At 36.5% G+C, this 13,546-nt stretch overlaps 1 long non-coding RNA gene across 1 annotated transcript in view; it reads right to left on the bottom strand.

Moving 5' to 3' along the window:
* LOC145278242 (uncharacterized) overlaps positions 1–11,988 on the bottom strand; it is a 729,197-nt gene extending 717,209 nt beyond the window's left edge. The window contains exon 1 of the long non-coding RNA XR_013868351.1: positions 10,823–11,988. This is a non-coding gene — a long non-coding RNA (uncharacterized LOC145278242). The remainder of the gene's footprint in view (positions 1–10,822) is intronic.
* Positions 11,989–13,546: the final 1,558 nt, after the last annotated feature.

Here is a 13,546-nt window from a genome sequence, read left to right as displayed (position 1 = left end):
TTTCCAAAACATTATTCATGACAGATTGCAGAATCTCTGGATTGCGATTTAACTCCCTTATTCCGTTCCGGATATTTTCCTTCAATTCTTGCAGGGTTTGAGGCTTGATGTTTTGAGGTCTGCCAGCTCAGGGAATGAAATAAGGAAATCGTAATCCAGAAATTCTAAAATCTGTCATAAATAATGTTTTGGAAAGAGAACAAATATGCGAAGCTGAAAATGGGCAACATTTAAAAGACATTATTTTTCAAAAATAAAGATTTTTCCGATTCCTTAGTCAGATTGTGTTAAAATCACAGAAAGATATCAAAAATAAAGAATCTATTTAAGTTCAAAACCATTCAGTAACTGTAGTTGTTAAATAAAAATAAACGTTTTTTTAGTAACATTAAATGTGACCATTTTTGGTTCTATTCCACTGCAGACTGAAGATCATTTTCTAAGGATTGAATCATCGCTTCGCATTTGTTAGCATTTAATTTGTTCTCATTCTAAAAGTAGAATGCAGTATCAGTAGCAAACCCTAACCCATCTGAGGACAATTGCATCAGAAAGTTAATTTATAAAGATCGGTTCAAGTATCAATTCTTGAGGTATACCCACATTGATGCGGTGTTCTTCAAAATTATCGTCGTTAAGAATGCTTTTAGCTAAAATGATCGTCCTGCAATAGTGTTTTTGTTGATTTCCTTAAGATTACCTTCGTTCCACACTTTGTCGAAGGATGTGAAGAGATCCAACCCTAACATTTTAGTTTTCCTCTACCTTATCTTGTGTGTGTGGTATATACGTTCAGAAAATTGATGATACTCTCGTCAATTCTGATGTATGAGGTCCGCCACAACAACTAAGATGTTTACAAATCCACACAGATAATTTGTTTATAGTGGTGAAGGCTTTGTGCAGACCAACCACACATTTTGGTACAACTGCTAATCTCAGTTGGTAAAATGGCTGCCACAAAACAAAGCAAACAGTAGACCTCAGGTTTTACATCAGAGTTTTCCTTCTCTTAGATGCATCGCTTAACAAAGACTGAGGGTGCATCTCTCCCAGTGGATTAAACACGCCTCCAGATACCAACCTAGAAATTTCTACATCTTGATGCAGTACATACAGCATCTAGCATTCCCAAATGGTCACACATGTGGCAGTGGCCAGGCTCATCGTTGCTTAACCGGTGATCAGGCAAGAATCAATGTGTCAATATGATTGTCATATATACACGTTCAGAAAATTATCATTAGGATATCTGTAGTATAACAGCATGGATAATTTCTCTACTTGCTCGAAAAGTGCTTGTGTGGTACCAGCTTTCAAGAACTAATCGGCAAAATTATTGTCCCATAAATCTTCTGCTCTTTGCTAAAATCTTGGAATCCTTACTCGATCTAGAAATAATTCATCACCTGAAAAATACTGAACTTCTTTCTGACTTACAGTATGGATTTAGACCATCCCATTCCACTTATTCATTTCATATGAATTAAATGATTCTATTATTGTCATTGGTTTCACTCATGTTTTTCTAGTTTGAATTATTTCTAGAAAATAATCAGGTATTTATGGGAGGGAAGGTTGTCAACATCCTAAGTGAAAGTTTTTCTGCTGATACTAACTGGATTCAAACTTGGTACATCCGGATTGTCAGTCCATGTCAATCTATTAGCAATTGTCATGTCCATGTTATTGAAACAAAATATTCCAATAAACGACTGGAATTCAAAAAAAATGAAATATTAGCTATATATATATATATATATATATATATATATATATATATATTATATATACACACACACACAGGAATTTTAACTTAGGAAAATAATATTTAGTAAACAATAAGAAAAGAATTGGTTACGTGACGAATATCAGGTGCCTCTTCCTTGTGCTACGTTGATATAATTACATAATCACTTGGGCTAGGACAACAGCATATTCTTTTCATTGTTTTGACTCTCGAGTGTGTATCCATTGATATCTTATATGCTTTTATATAAAGTGATGTGGTTCGTGGGTGATTAACTGTGTCGGATATATACTCGAGAGTCAAAACAATGATAAGAATATTCTGTTGTCATAGTCCTAGTAATTACATAGGCGAGAGAGAGAGTTGGGTTTTGAAAGAAGTTGGGTTCTAGTTAGTGACGAGTTAGCACGGAAGAAGATTGTCTCCGCATTCGGTAAGCTTTGAATGAACGCGACCTTAACAAGATGTAGAGATTAAAAGAAGCCGTCACTAACTCCAAAGGGCAAATAAAGTTATATCAAATATATAACCCAACGTTGTTGGTTTCCTCCAGAGGGAGATGAAAGACGATAAGAGAAGGCGACACAACAGAGAGAGGTACGTCCTTTGCCTGTGTGCTACACAGACTGATGTTAATGCACTGTTTTATTGCATGTGTTTGCACACTCGCATAAACATTGCACAAAATAGACGCTTCCCAAGCATACTGACCACGATAGACACTTTTGTTCATACATACATGGTATATATAATAGTATGCAACACATACACGAGTTGATACACATAAATGATATAGACACATGTTATATAGGAGAACTAGCAGAGTGAGCCGACGTTGCCTGGGATTGAATGATGATCAACGAATGTTGCACACTCATTTTTCTTGTCATCAAAATCTGTGAAATTGATCATTTTTCAATCAAATCGATTGATTGCCTGCTCTGGTTGGGGACCAGTCAATGGGGCAATGTCTAGTAATGGTTAGTAGAGGAAATTTGGTAAATTGGATTACTTAAGGGGACGGCTCATCAAGAACTTGTTTACGTTGGACTTGAAGACGACCATATTGTAGTCAGCTGGAAAGCAGGCAAACGGAAGAAAGTTTTACAGGAGTGCAATTCTAAAAAAAGAAGCTTTGTTAATGGAATTTACATTTACGTTTAGTCACAGATAAATATTGGGGAAAATTATTGATAGTGATTTCAGCTAGACAAGTTTTTAAAATTAACCAACCACTTCTTTCCCCATTGCACCACAGGATCAAGATCAGAGGAGAGAGAATCAGAGAAATCTTGATCATTTACGGCCTTTGAAGTGTCAAAGATGGTAGTGCCATCAACATAAATGTCTACGAATGATCTTATATTGTGATTTGGGAGATCATTGATGTAGATCAGGAAAAGAGTTGAGCCCAGGATGGGACCCCTGAGGGATTCCAGCATTAATACTGTGAGCTTCTGATTATTGCCCATCAACCATTACTCTTACGAACCTATGAGAGAGAAATGATTTAATAATTGAGAAGACATTTCCAGCTATGCCATAGCTGGAGGTCTTGTTGAGTAGACCTTTATGCTATACCCTATCAAAGGCATTTGATATGTAAATAGCAATTGCCTTAGAAAGGAAGCCTCTATTGAGAGATTCGCTAATCCTATGAGATATAACTGTTAGCACGCCTGCTGTAGATCTAGCAGAATGGAAACCATATTGCATATCATGAGGATGTTATTTTTGCTGAGGTGGTTGAGTATTTCTCTATTTAACAGAGATTCCAGCAACTTGCTCATGATGCTCAGGAGACTTATTGGTCTGTACTGAAAGGGAGATGACTAATCACCTTAATTCTTAAATACTGGGGCATACTGATGAGGTTTTCCAGTGTGTTGCGAAGCAATTCGCTTAAACAGCTTTGTAAGTATTGGAGTTAATTTTGGTTGAAGCTTTTTCAGCATTATAATTGGAATTCCATCAAAGCCAGTTGGTTTACTGGAAAAAGATTTTCATTCGCTTGGCAACATCATGTACAGGTATTTATATGTTGCATAGTGTGTTTTCAGATATAGGAAGGTTAGCGGCCTTGATAGCATAGGATAAAATTACCTACAACGTTCTTGGCAATGCTGACAAGATTTCCTCAGGTCCATTGATGATGGTTGGGATAGTGCACACGCTACCGTTCAAGAAACTGTTTATTATTTGCCAAAACTGGTGGGAACTAAGTCACTGCTCAGCTACTTTGGATTTAACAAATTGAGCATGCAACTCTTGCGTTCTTTATTACTCTTTTACAATAGTTGTTGGCAGTCCTGAAAGCGGCTTTACTCTCAGTACATCTATTACGTTGAAAGCAATGAAAAAAGTTATTTCTGTGTGCAATGGCAGCAGTACATTCTGGAGAGAATCATGGCTGGCTGTTGGGTTTTTGCTGGAATTTTATTGAAGTAACCATTCTGTCAGGTCTGATACTATAGAGAACATGTTCTTTTTAAACATGGAATGTAGAGGTACGGAAAATGTACAGAAGCCATAGAGTATCAATATACTGTATGATGGAGAGGTGTGTCGAAGGACATTACATTTTGTTTTTATCTTAACTGATACAACTGAGTGGTCAAAAGACCCAGATGGAGACAGAACAGAGGATGAACATCGCTCAGGGCAAGTTGTGAGAAAAAGATCTAGGTGACTTGCATACTGACCGTCAGTGTTAGGCACATGGGTGGGTTCGTGAACAATCTGAGTGAGGTCATAAGCAATGGAGAAATCGTGAAAGAACCTCCCCTCGTCATCTGTCTTGTTTGCGTGGGTTAACCATTCTACATTGTGAACATTGAAGTCTCCACAGGATGAACAGACAGGATGCAGTCAATTTTCTCAGATATGTTTTTAAAGATAGTAACTTCACTGTTGTGGAGGGCGATAGAGGGCAAATATAAATGTAGTGGTGTGAGCAACTGCAACTCAGAAGCACATATAAGGTAATTTAGGGTCTTCTCTGGAGATGTTCCTACCACATGGAAAACCATCTCTAATGTAGGCACATATTCCATGCTCATGGCGATCTTGGGGGTCAGATTTTGATGTTTAGAGTATCCTTTAATTACAAACTCATCTAGGAAAATAGTCGGTCCAATGCCAGTTTCACTTAGGAATAAGTCTGGTTTGATCTCCTGTAATTATAATTGGGTTTCAACCTCTGGAAGGTTGAAATGTAGACCCCTGATGTTGGAGAAAGAGAGATGGTAGTGGGGGTCTATGTTGGAAGTTGGTATTCGGGGTTAAATCGTGTATTTTTACTGGAGACTTTTCATGGTGGAGTTTTCAGATTTGTGGAACAGGTCGACAGACTTGGTTAGAGCAGGGCAGAGAGGGAAAGTAAGGGAGAAAAAAAAAAACAAAGAAATATTTTTTTTGTAGCACATAAGGTAAAGCCAACTACCCATTAATATGGCATCGAGAATCCCCACCAGAAGCTACTACATGATCCAGAATCCATTCACCAAATGGCAATACAACAACCCCAGTACTTTGCATCGATAGGACAGTGGTTAATCCTAGGTTCGAGTTCCTGACTATCAGGCGGATAACGTCTGCCCAGTTAAAACGTTTACCTCCAGCACCCTTATTAGTGACATGGCTACAATGATAGAAATAAAAGCAGAAAATTTCCGACATCTCAGGCGACTGCTCATGCAAAAATACTGCCACCCTAGAATACAGCTTTTTCTTCTTCCTTTGTCAGAAAAACCACTCATTCTAAATGAGTACTGAGGGACAAATTAGGAGAAGCAAGAGTTATGGCAGCTGCCAATAATGCATCCATTATGCATTATCTGCTCTCCATTTATAAGTAATCTTGACAGTGACCCACATGTATATATTTTTTTCATTTAATTTAGTTCATTAGTTCGAGATTTACATAAAAACGAGTCCTGTGACCCATAGGTGGCCATCGGAGGGGCTAGTCAACAATACCAGTTATTGCCAGTGAATAAATAATCTGGGACATGGAAGTAAAAATGTAAAACAAGTGTAATGTAGACAGATATTTTGCTGCTCAATTCCCTACTCAGTATCTCTGCAAATTATGTCCCATATAGTAGCTCCCTACATTAAAGGGACACTGTGCCTTGTTTGGAGCGAAAATGCAAAAAACAAGCAAGGAGACCAGACGAGAAAATATACAAGTACAAAATTTTTCAAACCGTAAATTTCATCATCCCAGCAATTCACAGTGTGTAGAAAATAAGGAAATACAAGGTAAACATGCGGAAGTTGCTGGAGACTTGAATATAAAGTCTTCTTTGTGCATCGGATCGTGATATATTTTTTTAGATAGGATTTTCATGTTAAATTCAATGTTTACAGTATTTTGTTTATTAAATTAGGTGAAAGCACAGAAAAAAAAAGAAATTGGAATCACAGGGAGGATTGACATCATAATGTATGGTACTAGTGAAGACTGAAGCACTAAGGAAAATCCTTGAGTGTAGAAACTAACGCACATTCAAGTAATGCCAACCAACTACAGGTGTCGAAATAAAAATACAAAAAATAAAGACAGAAAAACCGAGAAGGAAAAGCAAAAGCACTACCTAAACCTCCATTAGAAGAGCACTCGAATCCTGAGGAAGTTTATTGTCACCCAAATTCTAGAGAAAGCAAACGATCATTGCTGGAGATTACTCCATGGTAAACGGCAGTTACGAAAACGCAAAATTACCGAGTCGAAAGAAATAGAAATCACCGGAAATATAGCAGATTTGTCACTAAGCCTAGGAAACACCACGTGTAAATAATAATAATAATAATAATAATAATAATAATAATAATAATAATAATAATAATAAATGAGAACACGTTAGAAGTCTTACTGAGAGAATGATAATAATACTAATTATTATTATTAGAAGAAGAAATAAGAAATAATAATGCCACAACTATGATATCGTCATTAGTTGGTAATTGAGATCCACATTGTTAGGAAATCATTATTAACACAATAAAAAGGATTGCCTCTGTCAACTGCACGTAATTTTGCGGGTTTTTTTTTTTTTTTTTTTTTTTTACTTTTATGCGCAGTTTTCCAAAACATGCGAGAAAGAACTAGATTTTCTGGATGAACGGATTTTTTTTTTTTTTTTTTTTTTTTTTTTTTCCCCCTTAGGAGAACGAGGGTCAAAACTGCTTTTGTTCTATTCCAAACGAGAGAAAAACAAATCTTTTGATATCCGATTTAAACACTTTCTATGTTGTGGAGAAGGAGGTGGGGGGGGGGGGTTCTGTACGAGCGCACTCGGACCAAAACTAATCTGTCAATGCGCCTGCTTTTTCTATGAATGGGGTCACATACAGTCACACACACAAAAAAAAAAAAAAAAAAAAAAATCCCCTTTTTACTTTTCCTCATATTTACGTAAATCTCTCTGATGACACTTATTGTATGTGTGTGCGTGTGGTCCTTTGTTTCACTCTGCCTAAGAAGCAAACATTATCAGACATTCTATTCTCTCTCCAAAAACATTGTAATTTCTCGAGATAAAATATACCATTCAATGAAAATCAGTTTATTAGACATATATGGACACACTTGATTCATTCAGACACTCAAGAACGGTTCTGCTAGCTCTCTAAGATATCATCCTCCCATGCATGACCTCCTCCTTTGCGAAGAGAGATTGATTTGTTGTCAGTCAGCTGAAGCACCTACACTAAGAAATGCAGATGAAGAAGCTGACCAGACCACGGTAAATTTTGCAACAATCCAAATTACCATCACCCCCCCCGTTCAAATGGGGAGGGGGGGAACTATTATCCTCTGGTGGCCTCAAGATCTTAATAAGCGGTGACTTTTCAGCAAAATAAATAAATAAATAAACATAAAAAAGATTCTCACATTAAAACGATTTCGTGCCACGCCCAGTCTTGGTCGGAAAAGGGTAAATACCGTCTCACGGAAGAGACGTTGCGAGTCTGCTCTATAGTTACTTTTAGGTAAGTGTTCGACTGAGCTCCAATCTATGGTCTCCCCCATTCCATAAAACGTGCGCAACAACTACTCGTATAGTTACAACCATCAACAACTTCTCTCACTCTACTAGTATTAGTACTTATGCAGTGAAGATACCGTGCCGAAATAACGTTATTATTTAGAAACCCATTCTAACACAAGGAGGGAAGGATGTTCGTTTCACCTAATAATTTAATAAACAAAAATTCCGTAACATTTAAATTTAACTTGAAAATACTATAAAAAAATAAATAGCACGGTACTTTCTTTGCCTAAGTGCCGTTTAATTAATTTATTTATTTTGAGGGAGTGAAATATTCGGTACGGACCGTGCTAAAATCATAATGTTATTATTGAGAAATCCATTTTTAACACGTGGGGGTTGATTTAAAACACTGGTCTCACGTTCACCTGGCAATTTAATAAGAGTATATCGTAGATCTTAAAATAGCACCGTCCGCATTCCGCATGTTTTTGGTTATCTTCAAGTTTAGTCACCTCCGTGTTTACAAAGGCTTTGTACAGAGCTGTGTCGGCTGCAAAATAAAACGAGATTTAGGGGGGACGGGTATTTTTTTACGACCTGTCCCAGCGTAGTATAACTCCCCCCCAACCACTCCATATTAAGGGCGGCTTTCGGAATAACCCCTCCAACCTTCTCATGTTAAGAACGGCTTTCGAGGTTGGAGGTTATTTCGAAAGCCGTTTTTAACATGGGGAGGTTGGAGTGTTTATAACACGCTGGGACACGTCGTAAAAATTTACCTTTTTTTTTTTTCAAATTGCTGTTTTAAAGAATTGACTTAACTTATTGGGGGGGGGGCGTTTAATTTTGCAGCCGACAGCTTCGTACAAAGCTTTTGTAAACACGGGGTGACAACTTGAAAATAATCTTTATTTTTACCCTTAAGTTAATCTTTCGCATGCTTAGTGCCGTATGCGTTCCATGTCGTTTTCGCTGCTTTCAAATTATAAACTGCTTCTACCATTTCTGGGATTGAACCGGGAATTATCTGTCAAAGTGCTGAAATCTAAGAAACACTCATTTAGTCAAATGCCAAAATATGCTCTACACACTAACTACATTTTGTGTGTGAAACCGCTTCATTTGACGGAAATAAAGGCAAAAAAAATAAACAAATAAAAAATTAAACGAATACGAAGTCAAATTGATTTGTAAACAAGGAAACGGTGTGTGTGTGTGTGTGTGTGTGTGTGTGTCGCCGTTTTCTGTTGGGCAGTTGGAGCTCGTATGGAATGTATTCCCAGCTGACGCCGGTCAGTCTGAACCTGAAGAGAGATTTTTTGGGGGTTCACGCATGACATAAGTTTTATTATTTATTTTTATTGGAGCGGGGGGGGGGTCGGCTTTTGGTCTCTTTTCGCAAACTTTCTCACTCCAAGAGTCGAAAGAAATGATCGGCTTAGGAAGTCAGGTCACGTGACCGGCTTATCGTAAAACGTTCTGCAAAAAAAAAAAAAAAAAAAAATCTTTTTTCTTTTCGCAGAGTTGACCGAATTATTTACGAAGCCGATGTTTTTATTTTGCTTTTTTGTTTCTGAGAGAAATTTGATAATTTCTTTTTATGAAGTTAGTACTTCAGTGAAGAAATTACGACTATTTCGATAGTATTCAAATTCGAAATTTTTTGAAAAAATAAAAATATGTACCAAAAAATGCGTAAAGCCGTAAAATTAAGGCTAAAAACAAAAACCTGCTTAAAAAAGTGGGTTAGAATAGTTCCACAATATTCCATTAAAAGATGAATATTTTGGTACTTATGCAAAATACAATTACGTGCTATTTTTGGTACTTGTGCACTTATGTTACCGTGCTAAATAACGTTATTTAGAGAGCCATTCTTAACACGGGGAGAGGACGGTGTTTATAAATATTCAATGCTTTCACTTTAATAATAGCAAAAAGATACCGTGAAACTTGAAAATACTATTTAAAAATAGCACGGTAACATAAATGCATAATCACCTTTTATAATTATTATTATTATTATTATTATTTCGATAGGATTTAAAGTTTAAATTCAAGTTTTGTGCGATATCTTGTTTAATGTTTATTAAATCGTTAAGTGAAAGTACAAAAGTTACAAAACGCCCTCCCCGCTTGGCGCTTCGGCGCTTCTTCATGTTAAGAGTGTGGCTTTCTTTCTAGACAATAACGTAGTACTTGTACATCTATGTGCGGAAATAACGTTATTGTTAAGAACCCCATTCTTAACATGAGGAGGGTGCTTTGTAACTATTCAGTAATTTCACCTAGCAATTTAATAAACAAAAATTGAATTTAACTTGAAAATACTATATTTTTTAAAATAGCGCTGTAACATAGATGCATAAGCACCATTCACTAATAACGTTATCATTTCAGCACGCCCCGTATTCTACATAATTACAAAGACTTTAAACCAGCTGTCCTCGGTGGAAGCCGCAGATTTTAAAATACTTTAGATTTAATAACCGGTTAAATTATATTTCAGTCGCCTGAATGCATAATTTTCTAGTTAAATAACAGGGTTAACTCGACTTGTTTATAAAGATGGCGACTATATTTTCTGTGCGGAATTTTATTGCAGCATTTTGCGTATATGATGACACTTGCTATAAAGACAAGTGTTTTATGGTTGCTTTCAATCTATTCTTCTTTGTTTTTGTTTACTAAAACGTGGGTCAAGTAAAAAAAAAATGTCCGGGTGGGCCGGGGGCCGAAAGCCCGTTTCATTCTAAATAATTTAGGTGACTAAAATAAGAACTAACCTAATCATTTCTAAATAAATATTTCGCGCATTCTAAATTTTTTATATATATATATATATGTGTGTGTGTGTGTGTGTGTGTGTGTAAAATGGTGAATAAAAAAAAAATGTTTTTTTTTTATTCGAGCAAAAATATATAATTTTTTTTTTTTTTTTTTTTAGATAAAACCCGGCGTTAGTTCGGTTCGTTACTGGTCATTAGTGAGATATGCGATAGAAATATATATATATATATATATATATATATATATATTGAGAGGGGGGCAGAATTATTGAATGTTTACTTACCTTTATGTCACGTGTAGAAATCGACACCAGAAATTGTTTTCCGGAATCTTTCCGTTTAAAAACCTTCAAATGCAAAACAACGTGTACTCCTCGTTTTGTTCAATCGGTTGTGGTTCTTGTCGTAGCAGTAGAAATAATAACAGTTTTACAAAAAACAAGTATTTCAAACCAAGCTTCATTCATTACTTAACAGCTCAAATAATAATATTATTACTATAAGGGGGGGGGGCGAACCGAATTTCTTTAAACGTTTTTGCTTTTTTTATATATATATTTTTTTTCTTGTTCGCGTATTTCTTTGGAAAGAAGAATTATGTAAACACACAACACTTAAACTAACTTCGGTCGGGCAAGAGGGTAACGTGTTTTTTTGTTTGTTTTTATGACGTATGTTTATTTTTAAATTCTTAAAGACTCCAAGAGGAAGTGGCACTCTGTTTTATTATTTTTTTTTATTATTATTATATAGCCAGCAGGCTTTAATTTCTTTCTCTCTTTTTTTTTTTTTTTTTCGCGGCGTAGAGCAAATTCTCAAAGTCGTTTAGTAACACGTATAAATGTTCGCAACTAAACAACCTCCCACCAAACGCATAAAGTAAAACATTATAAAAAGAAAAAAATAAATTAATAAATAAAACAGGAAATCTTAGAGACGTTTACGTTTTGGAATAAACACAAGGATTTAGTATATACATGAAAAAAAAAAAGAAAAAAGTCTCGTAATCCCGTCTTTTTGTTGTGGCAAATTAAATTTAATGTGATTTTAATTCCTTCTTTAATTAATGGTTTGAAATTGATTTTAAAAGAAAGAAAGAAAGAAAAGGAAATATAAGCTTCGGTTCGTCGTGTGTATTCCGATAATTTTAGACCTAGAAGGGTGCTGTGTTTGTTGAGGGTGGAAAATCCCGACAAGTGGGTGGGAAGGAGAGCCACCGAATTATTCTGCGAAGATAGTAGAAGTAGCAAAACTAGTTGTAAATGTCGCCGTGGTCGGGCCACCAAAATATACAAAAAGGAATTCACTTCTTCTCTCGCCGCAGAAAACCCGGAATGAAAGAACGCGCGTCGCAGATAGCGTTTCAAATATTCGTTTCTTCCTAGAATTATTCCTTCTTTATTTCCATTCCGCTGTTTGTGTTCATGCATTTTACGGGGAATGAACTTTACACGGACTGAAATTTATTTTTAATGAACGCATGATGGAATTTCTGGTACTTTATACACATACAAACCGTGCTATTTTATTTATTTATTTATTTGATACGATTTTCAAATTAAATTAAATTTTTACGATATCTTGTTTATTAACTTGTTAAGTGAAAGTACACAATAGTTACAAAACGCCTCTCATATTAAGATTTTTTTTTTGTACAAGGTAGTCACCACTTATCAAGGCTCGGAAGTCACTCGAGGATAAGGGTTATTGTGTGTACAGTACGTTAGTGTTGGAGATTTGATAGTGTCTTACTTAAGGGGGCGGTTCATCAGGAACCTGTTTACATTGGACTTGAAGACATCCAGGTTGTAGTCAGGTGGGAAACAGGCAACCGAAAGTTCCACAGGCGTGCACTTCTAAGAAAGAAGTTCTGTTCATGGAATCCACGTCTTGATTTTGGCACAGATAAGGAGTGGGGAAAATTTTTGACAGTGATTTCAGCTAGGCGGGTGTTTATCGCGAAAGATTGGCGAGGGGGGACCAGAGATTGCAGTTCAGACGAGCACCTGCCATGGTAGTAACGATAAAACAAAGACAGGCTCGCAACATCTCTCCTGTGGGATTCGCTAATCCTATGAGATATAACAGTTAGCACATCTACTTAGGATCTGGCAGAACGGAAACCATATTGCATGTCACTAAGAAGGTTATTTCTGCTGAGGTGGTTGACTACTTCTCTATTTAATATGGATTCCAGCAGCTTACTCATGACACTCAGGAGACTTATTAGTCTGTACTGAGAGCGAGATGACTTATCACCTGAATTCTTAAATATAGTGCATACTGATGAAGTTTTCCAGGATGTTGGGAAGCACTTCTCTTTAAGGCAATGCTTAAAGAGTTTTGTAAGCATGGGGGCAAGTTCTGTTTGAAGCTTTTTCAGCACAATGATTGGAATGCCGTCAGGGCCAGTTGCTTTACTGGAATCATGGTTCTTGATTAGCTTGGTGACCTCAGATATTTGTATGTTGCAGAGCGTGTTGTTCGTTATAGGAGGAAATACAGGGAGTTGATGGCCTTCGTCGCATAGGGTAGAATTAGCTGCAAAGTTCTTGGCAAATAGTTTGGCCTTATCTGATGCTGATGAGATGACCTCAGGGCCATTGATGATGGTTGGGATAGAACGCATGTTTCTGTTCAGGATCCTGTTTGCTATTTGCCAAAACTGGTGGGAACCAAGCCGCTGCTCAGCTACTTTGGATTTAACGGACTGAGCATATAGCTCTCTTGCATTTTTTATTACTCTTTTGCAGTATTTGCTGGCAGTCCTGAAAGCAGCTTTATTCTCAGTGCATCTATTACGTTGGTAGCTATGAAAAAAGTGATTTCTGTGCGCGATGGCAGCAGCACATTCTGGGGAGAACCATAGCTGCCTGTTAGGTTTTTGTTGGAATTTTTGGATGATATCAATTGGTCTATGCCTACAATTAGCCATTCGGTCAGGTCTGATACTAAGGAGAACACATCCTTTTTAAACATGGAATGCAGGGGTAGATCGGATATAAGTG

This window comes from Euprymna scolopes, chromosome 1 (genome assembly GCF_053919585.1).
Source record: "Euprymna scolopes isolate OS-2025 chromosome 1, ASM5391958v1, whole genome shotgun sequence".
NCBI lineage: Eukaryota > Metazoa > Mollusca > Cephalopoda > Sepiida > Sepiolidae > Euprymna > Euprymna scolopes.
This window is presented reverse-complemented; position numbering and strand designations above follow the sequence as displayed.